Source organism: Hibiscus syriacus, unplaced genomic scaffold (genome assembly GCF_006381635.1).
Source record: "Hibiscus syriacus cultivar Baekdansim isolate YM2019G1 unplaced genomic scaffold, ASM638163v2 tig00000483_pilon, whole genome shotgun sequence".
In the NCBI taxonomy this organism is placed as follows: Eukaryota; Viridiplantae; Streptophyta; class Magnoliopsida; order Malvales; family Malvaceae; genus Hibiscus; species Hibiscus syriacus.
Window position 1 is genome coordinate 168,776 of NW_024061791.1, and position 12,896 is coordinate 181,671.

The 12,896-nt window shown below is 38.7% G+C and overlaps 1 pseudogene; it reads right to left on the reverse strand.

The window, feature by feature from the left end:
* Positions 1-287: 287 nt before the first annotated feature.
* Positions 288-12,552, reverse strand: LOC120207718 (annotated as a pseudogene).
* Between the last annotated feature and the right edge of the window lie 344 nt (positions 12,553-12,896).

The window sequence follows — 12,896 nt, forward strand, 5'->3', positions numbered from 1 at the left end:
TATTTGGTACCCAAACTTTATTCTTTTTCAAAACTGTACTCAACGATAGTTCAAGTTTTATTTTAACACCTGCCGTTAAAAACTTAATAGCAATGCTGACGTGTGACCTTAAAATAATGCCACATCATCATTGAAAAATAAAAAATACCACATTAATAATCCTATTACGATAGGATATCAAACTAAACATTAGATATGATTTTGAAAAAAAAAATGTTTGGGTACCAAATCAGAACAAAAGTAATAATAATATAGGTACTAAGCTTATAGTTTACCCTTATTTATTTCATACACATCAAAGTACTACTTCCTCTTTTCTTCATTTTCAATGGTTTATTGGAATAGCACAGAGGCCTCTCATAGCTTCGATGGGGAGCTATACCACCCCCATGGTTCATTCGTGATATACTGCGTAACCTGCTTCACACTCAAGTAATTCTCCAGTCCCCTGTCAAAAACCCCCAATCAAACACTGTTTCTTTAGAGCCTGGAACAAACAACTACTAATAATATGGCACCGTTTTACTATTATTTGGATGATCGGGTGCGTACCATTCACAGAGTTCACGACCAAAACCGCTGCGTTTGTTGCCACCCCATGGAGCTTGACAGAAGCATGGCTGTGAACAATTGATCCACACAATGCCGGCTTGGAGTTGCTGCAAAAGAGGGAGGGGAAATATAAACCAACTGATACACCCTTAAGGTGCTGCATACCTAGCAGAAAACTTCAACTACCGATCAAGTAACACTCACCTTGCTTATACGATCACACCTTTCCAGGTCATTCGATAACACGGCAGCACCCAAACCATAACTGGACCAGACAAGAAGGGAAGGGAAAAGAAACCATAAAAAACCCCAAAAAAAGCAGAGATACTTCACAAGATTAATCACAAAAAGTAGCAATTTACTGCACTTCAACAAGAGAATTCAGCAACTTACTGGGTGTCATTTGCCAGTTCAAGGGCTTCATCTTCGCTACTAAATGTTTTAACACAAAGAACGGGTCCAAAAACCTCCTCTCTCCAGATTTGCATGGAAGTTGTCACATTGGTTATTATAGTTGGTTCAACAAAAAATCACTTCTTTAAATGCTGCCAAATATTTCTTGAATATGAGAAGTGGACTATTGGACAGAAGCAAAGCTAATAATGAGAAGCAGAAAATACCTCAGGACGAACTCCACCGCTTAAAATAGTAGCACCTTCACTCTTGGCGGCTGAGATGAATTTCAATACTTTCTCATACTGCAGAAAATGAAGAAAAATTTGAGCAACTACAGATCGTGAAAAATATAGGTATTAGTATGCCTAACAATCCACTCTTTCAGTAACATTGTCTGCCAAATCAACCAAATTTACAAATTCAGTGCCTATAACTCACCACGATACCTAGCAAGAGAACCATAGAGACACTGAAGAACGAAAAATACCAAAGTGGATTTAACAAAAACCATTAATCAGACAAAAGGAAGCAGGGTGGAGGAATTTAACATCTCTGATTGTCCCAGTTCCCATTCCGATAGAAGGAAAAGGAAAAAGGGAAAATGATAGATATTGCTCAAACATAACCCCTTACCTGTCCACCGCTAACAACGGGGCCAAGCCTGCATGCTTCTTCAAGGGGATCAGAAATTTTAATGTTTTTAGTCCACTTCACAAGCCTGTCCAGAAATTCTTTTGCAATGTTTTCCTGAGATTTTTGACCACGCATTTTCACAATGAGAAGAGGGAACCAAGAAGACAAGGGAGAGCAACTAGGATAGACTTCTGATTAAATAAAATAACATAAAAGATCTGTTATATGAGATGTCAGCTGGCAGGTCAAGTAAAATCAGCTAGCTTTATCTATTGTAGAACACAAAAGTTATATTTACAACTCTTGCTCACTACACCAGGAATGAGAAATCATGTCTTCCAAAAAGAAATGCAAAAAGTCCAGAAAAAATTTTCATCCCACAGAACCAAATTTACAGCCAAGCAGGTGGGCAATAAAGTGTTATGTTCACATTGCCACTAATAAATTGTGATGTGTTGGGAGGTGAAAGATCATAAAATTGTCGCTTGAGTTGTGATGACAGATCTTACTAATTGTTCAGATTTAATAGCTAGATTAGATGGATGATCGTTCTGAATGGATTGCTGCCATTGCTTTCTATTTGTCAATTGCATTCCCAAAATAGCCTTTGCAGTCTAGTCGCTGACCACACGTTAGGTTTTTGACATTTTATATTGGGATTCCATGGAAAGTTAATTGGCATGGTTATCTAATTTCCACAAGATGCCCTAAGGAGCCCTCTGAGATGCATGGTGTTAACCTTGTTTCGGATTACTACAAATACTCCTCTTCCATGTATTGAACCAAAAGTAAATATGGAATTATGAACACACATTCAAAAATGTATAAAGAAAGAGAAAACAACATCATCAAGCAACTTACATGTACAATAAGGCGGGATGTTGCACTGCAAATCTGTCCATTTGTCCAGAAGCAACCAAATGCAGTCCATTCAGCAGCTATTAAAATCACCAAGAATTTATTAAACAACTTTACAAAATCGGGAAAAACAATTACGAACAGGCAGTAGGGTTCTTTGAACATGATAGGTTTCAGAAACCTCATATTTCTCAAAAATTTGTTTTCTGGATTGTTTTCTGGAAGCAAGTCCAACAGTATGGAAACAAATGCTTAAATTGTAGTCCAAATAACACTAACCTTTGTCAAGGTCAACATCCTCAAACACAATGATTGGGCTTTTCCCACCAAGCTCTAAAGAAACAGGCTGCCAAAGAAAGTAAATAAATGATTTTATGCACAGAACAAAACTGTTTATGACAACAAAATGGGAGAAACGGAAAAAAAAATCTTTTCTTTCTAAAGCTTTAACATACCTTCACCATTTGAGCTGCTGCTGTCATTATCTTGCTCCCAGTAGTAGTGCTCCCAGTAAAGGCAATCTGTTTAAAACTAATTATTAGAATTTAAGCCATTGCTGATATTTATCTTACAATAGTCAATAAATGAAATCAGCAAGTCATAGAAAAGCTTCAATGGATTGATGACAATTGAACCTTGTCAACATCGGGATGAGATGCCAAAGGAGCACCAGCTTCTGGACCCAATCCAGTCAAAATGTTCAGGACACCAGGAGGAAGACCAACATCCCTAAACACTTCAGCAAGCTCAAAACAGGTGCTGAAAGTAAAAAAAAATAAAAATTCATGCATAATGAAAAGCATTGCTCGTTCCAAATGCAAAATATAAATCAATATTCCTCAAATTGTCATTAAAACTGACAAAATACTGCAACTAAGTTGAGAACGTACATAGAGGCTAACTCTGAAGGCTTCAGTATTGCAGCACAACCTGCAGCCAAGGCAGGAGCTACCTTCCATGTAGCCATCAATAGTGGGTAATTCCTTCAAAACAGAATAAAAACAACAATATGAAGAAAACCATTATTGTCTTCAAGTCACCACCAATGTATGAGTACAATGAATTGATAAGAAACCTTATAGCGTCAAATGTGACAATCAAGCCTGTGAGTGCATCTAATTTAAGTTGCAACTAGGATAATCATCATGCAATTACCACAAGGTAAAATTAACAAAGAGGCCTAGTTTGATGTAGTGCTCGTGCATCTGAACAGTGCACCAAAGAAAAAGAATAGTGCAATGCACATAAAATAGTTTTGATATATTGGACAAGAATAGGTAAAGGCGAATGATAAGATCCATAGTCTATACTTTTATTGATGTTACATAGCAGAGCAGAATGATAATATTCAGAATTAGTTTTTTGATAGGAATGTAGGCCTCGTTAAAAACCCCCTTCATGACTAAAGGAACACTAAGTGCTTCTCAATCAGCGGAAGGAGGAAAAGAGTGCCTTAGGATTCATTAAAAACCACAATATACATAATGTTTAACAACAACACATAAACACTCCCTTTACATAATCCAACCCAAAGACTACAAAAGCAAATCACAAATGAAAACTAGCCAATACCTGCTTTGGCTAAACTATCAGCCTCAACATTGGCTGACCTAGCAACCCATCTAATAATACCATTCAACTCCCTTAACTTAGTAACAATATCATTTACTAAATTAGAGTATACACCGGGACAGAGATCAAAATTCTTGACCCACTCTACTGCAAGTTTACTATCAGATTCAATCAATAAACGTTCCTTCATCTGCTGATGAAACGGCTCAAAAAAAAATTAGGCCCCTCTTAACTGCCAACAACTCAATCAGCGCCGGAGGACCTGGACCAGAAGGCTCTTGAAAAGAGCCCATCACCGAGCCATCCTCATCTCTAAGAATTCCCCCAACACCACTCTTCCTCCAATCACCATTCACTACTGCATCCACATTAAGTTTAATAAAACCCTTTGGAGGAGGAGACCAAGACACAATTTCAATGATCGAACACCTTGAATTAGTGCAAGAATCCCCAATAGTAGGATCAGAGATGAGAGAGTCTTTTAGAATAGAGACATCCTTGGAATTCGTTATGAACCAGGTCGCCAGCCTACATCTTGCCATAAAAAACAGATCGATCTGATCGAGCCTACCCCCATCAAACACAATGTCATTCCTATATTTCCATATAGTCCATAGCACCACCCGGAATATATGACCAAATTCTAGAATTAGGGACCAAATGCTCCCAAGCTAGCAGAAAACTTTGAGCATTGGCCTGCAAAACCGAACTAACACCCTACAATTTCAAAAATTTCATCCACAATGCCCATGCCACAAGGCAAGTAAAAAATAAATGCAAAGAGGATTCAACCTCTTTTTTACATAGGGGACATGACACATCTATAACAGCTGAAACTCCTCTCCTTTGTAGTTCCTGTTTTACTGGCAGTCTATGATGCACAACCTGCCACAAAAAGACCTCCACTCTGGGAGGCACCAAACCCCTCCAAATAAATCTCATCCAAAAAGAATCAACTGACAAAACAGGACTGCAAGCTTTGACACTGGTCTTGACAGAATAGATCCCAACCCCGTTTCCTCTCCAAACCCACCCATCAGACAGATCCTTGGACAGAGATATATTGTGAATTAAGGTTATCAGATCGCATAATTGAACCAGTTCCCAGTCACTCAAACTCCTTCTCAATTGAACATGCCAACACCAAACTGAGGACTTGAACTCACCAAACTCTTTTAACTTCCCATTTTTATTTACAGACAGAACAAATAATCTGGGGAAGACCTCTTTAAGAGGGGAAACAGTCGCCCAGTTATCAGACCAGAAACTGATTCTGTCCCCACTGCCCACTCGAACATCTAACAGACTTTGAAATATAGCTCCGAACTGGTCATCTTTGAAATGATTATTGACTATCGATTTCCAAATCCAAGAAGAAAAAGCAGGTAGTTTTTCCTTGAAAATCAACAAACTAGGGTCCAGATTATACTTACTGCAAATAACCTTTTTCCACACTGACCCTCTATCATTCGCAAACCTCCAAGACCACTTTCCTAGGAGTGCTCTATTCATGTAATTAAGATCTAGAACTCCTAGACCACCCGCACTTTTTGCAGAGCATACTGTCGACCAGTTTATCCAATGGATTTTTTTAACCTCTGCCCCTCCTCCCCATAGAAAACTGGCCATAATGGAGTTTAGCTTAACAATCACGGAAGAGGGTATTTTAAACAGGGACATGAAATAGGTGGGTAATGAGCATAAAACAGCCTTCAATAACACTAATCTTCCTGCCACAGACAGTCCTCGCCTTCCAGCTGGCTAGCTTCTTGTTAAATTTCTGCACTATCGGATCCCACAACGCTATAGAATTTCTCTTAGCACCAAGCGGTAATCCCAAATATTCCGAAGGAAAATGTCCCACTACACAACCAATAGTATTAGCCCACTGCAACACCTCTTCCTCACTGATATTAATCCCAAATAATCTACACTTAGTGAGGTTTAATTGCAGTCCTGAAATGACTTCAAAGACCCGTAAGACCCTCTTGACATTCAGAATCTGTGTCTTCGAAGCCATACAGAAGATAATGAGATCATCTGCGAATTGCAAATGTGACAAATTAAGAGCTGTATCATCCTTGCCAACAATCAAACCACTGAACAGGCCCGAAGATACTGCTTTCCGAATCAGTAGATTAAGTAACTCGCCAATGAAATTAAACAGCAATGGGGACAAGGAGCACCCTTGTCTAAGACCTCTAGCCATAGGAAATTCATCCGTAGGAACCCCATTAACTAGCACTGAAACCGAGGCAGTTGACACACATTTCCGAATCCAGCCACACCATTTTAATCCGAATCTCATTCTAACCATAACTTTAAATAAAATATCCCAATCTACCGTATCGTAGGCCTTCTTGAAATCCACCTTCAACACACAACTCTTCAATCCTTTCTTCCTCCACAAATCAATACCTTCATTAGCAATGAAAGAACAATCCAAGATTTGTCTACCCTGAGTGAAGGCAAATTGTGAATCACTAACAACATCTTCCATGCAACACCTCAACCTTCTCGAAAGGCACTTGGAAAGAATCTTGTACATCCCACCTACTAGGCTAATTGGTCTGAAATCATCTAAACCCCCAATATTAGAGCCCTTTGGAATTAGAGTTATGAACGAATGATTAATGCCATGCTCCCAATTCTTTCCCAAGTAAAAGTTACTGAAAAAATTCATAATCTCACCTTTCAATGAAGACCAAATTTTTTTGAAAAAACCCATACTCAGCCCATCCGGACCCGGAGCTTTGTTGCTATCACACGAATTCAAGGTTTCCCAAATTTCGCCTTCCGTAAACTCCTTTTCTAGCATAAGACTCTGCTCCATTGAAATTCTTGAGAAATTTAACTTAATATCCTCCACTTCCAAGGTAGTGCGGCTATTGAAAGCTTTGAAAAAATGCTCTTTGACAGCAGACTTTAACTGGACCGGGTCCCTGATAATAACCCCATCAACACAAATAGCATTTAGAGCGTTCCTCCGCCTCCTAATGGAAGCACAAGTGTGAAAAAATTTAGAATTCCGATCACCATCTTTAACCCACTTCTCTCTTGAATTTTGAAACCAGATTTGCTCCTCAATTCTGTAAAGTCTCCAAAGCTCATCCCTCAGTAACTTCAGCTCTGATAAACTATCAATAACTCCTGAAACTCGATTCTTCTGAAAAGAGTTCTCTAGGTGATGGATCTTGTCTTCAATAGCAGAAATCTGTTTACTAGGAAACTGATTCCTATTTCTAGACCAAGTCTTTATAGCAAACTTAGTATTTCTAAGAATGCTCAGAATTCCTGCTTTTTTCCTGACCCTCCTGAACTCATTAATAGACACTGCAACTTTCTCTTGGAAGGCTTCCTCAGTCATCAAATAGCTAAACAGCCTAAACGGCCTCTTGCCCCAATTGTCTTCCCCACTCTCCAAAATAATAGCATTATGATCAGAAATGGACTTTGGCAACAGCGATTGGGTAATATCAGAAAACTCAGAAAGGAAGCTGACATTAACCAGAAACCTATCCAGCCTAATAACAGTGGGGCAATCCCGATTACTGCTCCATGTATAATTCCCCCCTATTAAAGGTAAGTCAATCATCCCCGTTTGCTGAATGAACAGAGTGAAAATATCCATTGAATTTCTATTTTGAGACCTGCCATCCTTCTCCTCCTCTGTTAAGTAAGCATTGAAATCCCCTCCCACACATAAAGGCAAGCTGCACCCATTTAAAAACTGTCCCAATTCTTCAAAGAAACTGGCCTTCTCTTCTTCCACGGACGGACCATAAACATTAATGAACCCACACCTAAATTGGTTGAATTTGAACTTCCCAAAAACAACAATAAACCTCCTATGGATAAACTGGTTTTCTAACTCAAAACAACTATCATCCCAACAACTAAATAAGCCTCCTGAAGATCCAGCTGTTGGAGACACAACGAACCCCTGCAGCTTATTCAACCCACTTCTTAAAAATGAGCTTGGTAAAATCTCAAGTTTTGTCTCTTGGAGAAAAAGAAACATTGGTTTTTTCTCTGAGGATAACTTCTGAACAGTTCTCTGTTTTTCCTTTTTGCCCAGCCCCCTAACATTCCAGGACAAGATAATGAGTTTTGTCATCATATTCAATTATAAAAAATACCAAAGCAATCCCAGAATCCATCTTAGGACTCAGCTAGCCTGACTCAAACCTTTCTCCAAATCCATAATTTTTTGTAGAAAAACATTCTTCCCTTCCTTGAAAGAAATGCCCAACATCCTGCTTATCTCCCAGGTAGCAATCGCTTCCTCCAACAGCCCTGAGAATGTTAATGTGGATACTGTAGTCACACTAGCATGGTCTAGAGCATCCCTAGTGAGGGATCTTTTCATTCTCCTGTAAGCGCGCTTGCCTCTTTGATCAACACAAACCCCTTCAGCCAACCCAGCCGCCTCTGAACTTTTAGAATGAAAACCACTTGAAAAAGGAGACCTACCCAACTTTAAACTAGAAACCCTTCCTGGATCATCCAACCAAATTTTTCTTTCTCTGGACCTGCTGTAAAATCTCTTACGACTCTTAATTAGCTTTCTCCCAACCGGGGCACTCTTCAAAGAAATAGGACTAGCAGAACGAGTTGGCGAACCAGCTCTAAAACATGACAACTTTAAGCCTTCAACAGACCCCACTTCACCATCCATACCTGTTGTATCCATAAAACCCGCCTCAGACCATAAGCCTTGACTGCCTCTGTCTTTGTCTCCATCCCCACAGCTGCTAGTAACATTATGAATTTGCTTTTGATTAGCATTTCCGAGCCCAATGAATTTGACTGCTGGCCCAGCCGGAACTAGTCTCAAGATAGGAGAAAAAGGCTCACTGCTCTTGTCTGAAAGGGCCTGCAAACTGTCTTTATAATCCCCCTTATTTCTTAAACCCAGCCCAACATAATCTCCCTTTTTACTACTCCCCAAACTGTGACCTTCTGACACAACTTCATTAATGTCTTTCCATGCCAAGCTTCTTTTTGAAAACTGATTTTCTTCGCCTACTGCACCAACCCCGACAGGAAATCCCTGATCAATCCATAAGTCCACTTTCTGCCGATCTTCCACATCAAGCTGACCTGGACCTGCCATGTCTGACGAACTTATACTATCGTCTTCCTCCTCTGACGACTCTACGACTGTGACTCTATCGTCGAAAAATTTATCCGGCGAGATGCCATGAAAGAAATTTGAAACCTGGGAAGTAGATCCCAACTTAGAAGTCACCTTGTATGATCTTCCATAGGAACCTAGAGTAAACACTTCCAGGACGTCAAAGGGACTTTCCACCCTAAGGAAAATTTTCACCATCGAGAGATCTTCCCTTGTTAGAGTCGAATCCTGGATGACCTCCACTGAACCCCACCTTCCAGCTAACTTCTGTAAGAAATTCTCTTGCCAACATAACAGAGGGACACCGAACAGCTCCACCAAACAATAAGCCATAGGCACTCCACCTTCATTCAACAGAGGTGCCAACCGATCGAACCAGAACCATAACTCCTTACTCTTATTTGACCACGCATCCTTCGTCAATTCCTCTGATTTGAACGTTATAACACAAGAGTTCCAAACATATTCCCAGCTCGCAATTTGAACTCAAAACCATCACTAGCCAAACCTTTTTGAACCAACTCCAGCTCAAAGGAATGTTTCACAATACCCGTTAGAGATCTTTTCACCCAACTTGAATTTTCAGTAGGAATATGCATTTCCCAAATATTCTTCTTCTTCTTCATCCCTCTTCCCCTGTCTAGACTTTCGTAACTTTTTCCTATATGCTCCGACTCAGTCTTTTGCGAACTGCACGACACCAAGACATCTTTGTATGATCTATCATCTCTTAATCTGCTCGGAATCACAGCCTTCGAACTTGGATTAGCTTTATCAAATATAACATTTTCCTGGACACCAACTGAAAGACGAGAAGAACCAGCAACCCTTGGTCGAACACTCTGGTACTTTGCAACTCCAACATAAATTTTCCTCCCATCTATCCACAACACGTTAATATTTTCAACTGCATTCCTCATCTCTGTTTCATTACCAAACTGAATGAAGGCAAAAGTGAAAGATTTATACTTTGGCCTGTTCACCACATTTGGTATGAAAATTCTCACCACCTGACCCTGATCGATAAATATGTTTCTTAGCTCACTCCTAGTGACTCTCTTACTCAGGTTGTCAACGAATACAGTCCAACTCCCGCCGGAGGAAGACTGGCCTATTCCTTTTTCTCTCTCTTCTTTCCTGACACTCTCTCTCATCATTCTATTGTCTTTTTTTAATATTCAGAATTAGTTATACTCCAATTACAAAAATCACAACAAAATAAGAAGATAGTACCATGGAGTAATCAATCCAACAACCCCAATTGGTTCCTTAAACACATAACTCTTAAATGTCTCCATAGGAAGAGAGACGGGAGCCTTTTGCTTTGCATCTAACCCTTCAGCAAGGTCAGCATAGTACTCAAAACATCCAGCAACATCCTCCTGAATAAAATGAATAAACAGGTAAGAAAATACACCAAATACTGAATAATAATCCTGCATCAGTGTGATAAGCATACCATGTCCCAAACTGCTTCATCAAGTGGTTTCCCACAATCCATTGCTTCAAGCTTACCCAACTCAATTTTTTTCTCTGTTATCTGGACCACTCAAATAAACTCAACAGATTAAAACAATACAGCCAATTTAAAGATAAGTTTTACAAGAATTTAAGAGAGCACCAAAGAATCATTACAAGGCCACCTATGGATTGGAGGAAATAAGACACAAACAAGAGAAATCAGATTGGCAGGTTTCTCTTGTTTCATTTTCATATGGCCAGACATGCCTCAACGGCATGGATGGCTTTGTTCAACAAGCTACCTAGAAGTAGACTCAGCATATAACACTTGGAATTAATGAATTGCCTATTCTTCTATTAGGCAGAGGAAACCAGTTAGCCATTTTTGTTTCATGTGTGTATTCTAGGTTACTATGGGAGAAAGTATTGCAGGCGGCTTTTACTACGTAAAATGTCGTTGCAGGGAGTTGCAGTGGGCACAGACAAGACTTGGAGGAAAACTGTCATAAGTTATTCTATTTTAAGCATGGATAGCTTACATCTATTACCAAAGGAAGGAAAGGATCAATCGAAGCCATAGAAGAACGTTCAATTCAGTCTTAGTTATTTTCGGTTCTATTGTATCCACAATCAGATTCCGTTCGTAGGTATCAAGATAAAGCAGGGAACTATGTTAACAGTGAGTCAAGTCATGCTTGGGTCTAAATGATTCAAACTTCATTATAGCTGCTATTTTGCAAGTTAAGCATAACTAAAGCATACTCTCACTTCGTGGGTTCACGATATGGAATTACTGATAATATCATACACCTGAGTAGGGGTGAGCAAAACTCGACTTGAAAATAACGAATTTTTCGACTCAACTTGAATTGAATTGAATTGAACAAATTTCAAATAAAATTTGAATTATAAAATAGGACTCAAATAACTCAAAATTTTTAATAATTATATTTATTGCATATGAAAAATATATATGTATATGGTTATAGAAATCCGTTTAAATTGGAATCAATTAGTAACATAACAATAACATTATAAATATTTACAATTAAATTTAAACAGAAGCTTGGACAACTCGACTCGACTAAAAAAATTCAAATAAAATTTGAGTTATAAAATAGGATTGTTAACTCGACTAACTCAAAATTTTTTGACTCAATCAAATGCTCATCCCTACACCTGAGCCCTCCATCAAGGGACCATATTCTCAGAAAATATAAATTGCAAAGTAAAATGATGAAACCTCAAAAAGAATGAAGGTATTCCAGACAATCCTACACAACAGGGGCGGATACATTCGGCCCCTCAGGGGAACCAAATGCATTGTCATTATTTTAGATAAATTTTTAAATATAATTCAATATATTAAGGGAAGAAGAAAAAATAAAAAAAAAATTTGCATACCCATTTTATTAAAAGAAAGAGTAATAAAAATTTTGGACCCATTTTTTATTTTTGGATCCGCCACTGCTACACAAGTAATTAAGTTTACAGCATGTTTACCTTAGCAGCGATGGCACGTAAATACTTAGCACGAACAGAGCCAGAAGATGAAGCCCAGTCCTTGCCTTCGTTTCTAGAAAGGGCTCTCCGAGCAGCGGCAACCGCAAGGTCCACATCTTCAGATGTAGCTGCCGGAATATCACCTGGAAAAACAAAACCTCAAAATTTTCAAACATTTTAAAAACCTTTTTCCGCTAAACATCACGAATTAATAAACCTAAAAGATAGTTCCAACAAACATAAAAACAAATAGAAGATAAAAGAGTTGACCGATGATCTGTTCAGTGGAAGGGTTGATGATTGGGATTCGCTTCTTGAGAACGGGCTCTCTCCACTCGCCATCGATGAATAACTGTCGACTGGGGAATTGTACCGCCATATGAACTCAGTTAATTTCCTTGTATAGTTTCACTCTGGATCTCAAACGGAGAAGCTTTCTGGTTTATTTCGGAGGTTTAGGAAACTATTATAAAGAGTTTATGCATCTGATCTTCTATTATTATAATAATATTTTATATTTTCATAGTTTTATATCTCGATTTTATGCAATACCGCAACGAACTTGGAATAAATCGCAACGTTGGACTATCGCAACGAATTTGGAAAATCGCATTGTGATAGTCGAAGTTCGCGTTGCGAATCTGAAAACTGATTTGCGATACCGGAGATCGCGTTGTGAATTATCGATCGCATTGCGATTAAGTTGGTCATTTTGGTAAATCCAAAAAAAATTGGTTAAAATCATATATTATAAGACATTTTTTTGTCACTGAAGTTATTTTCT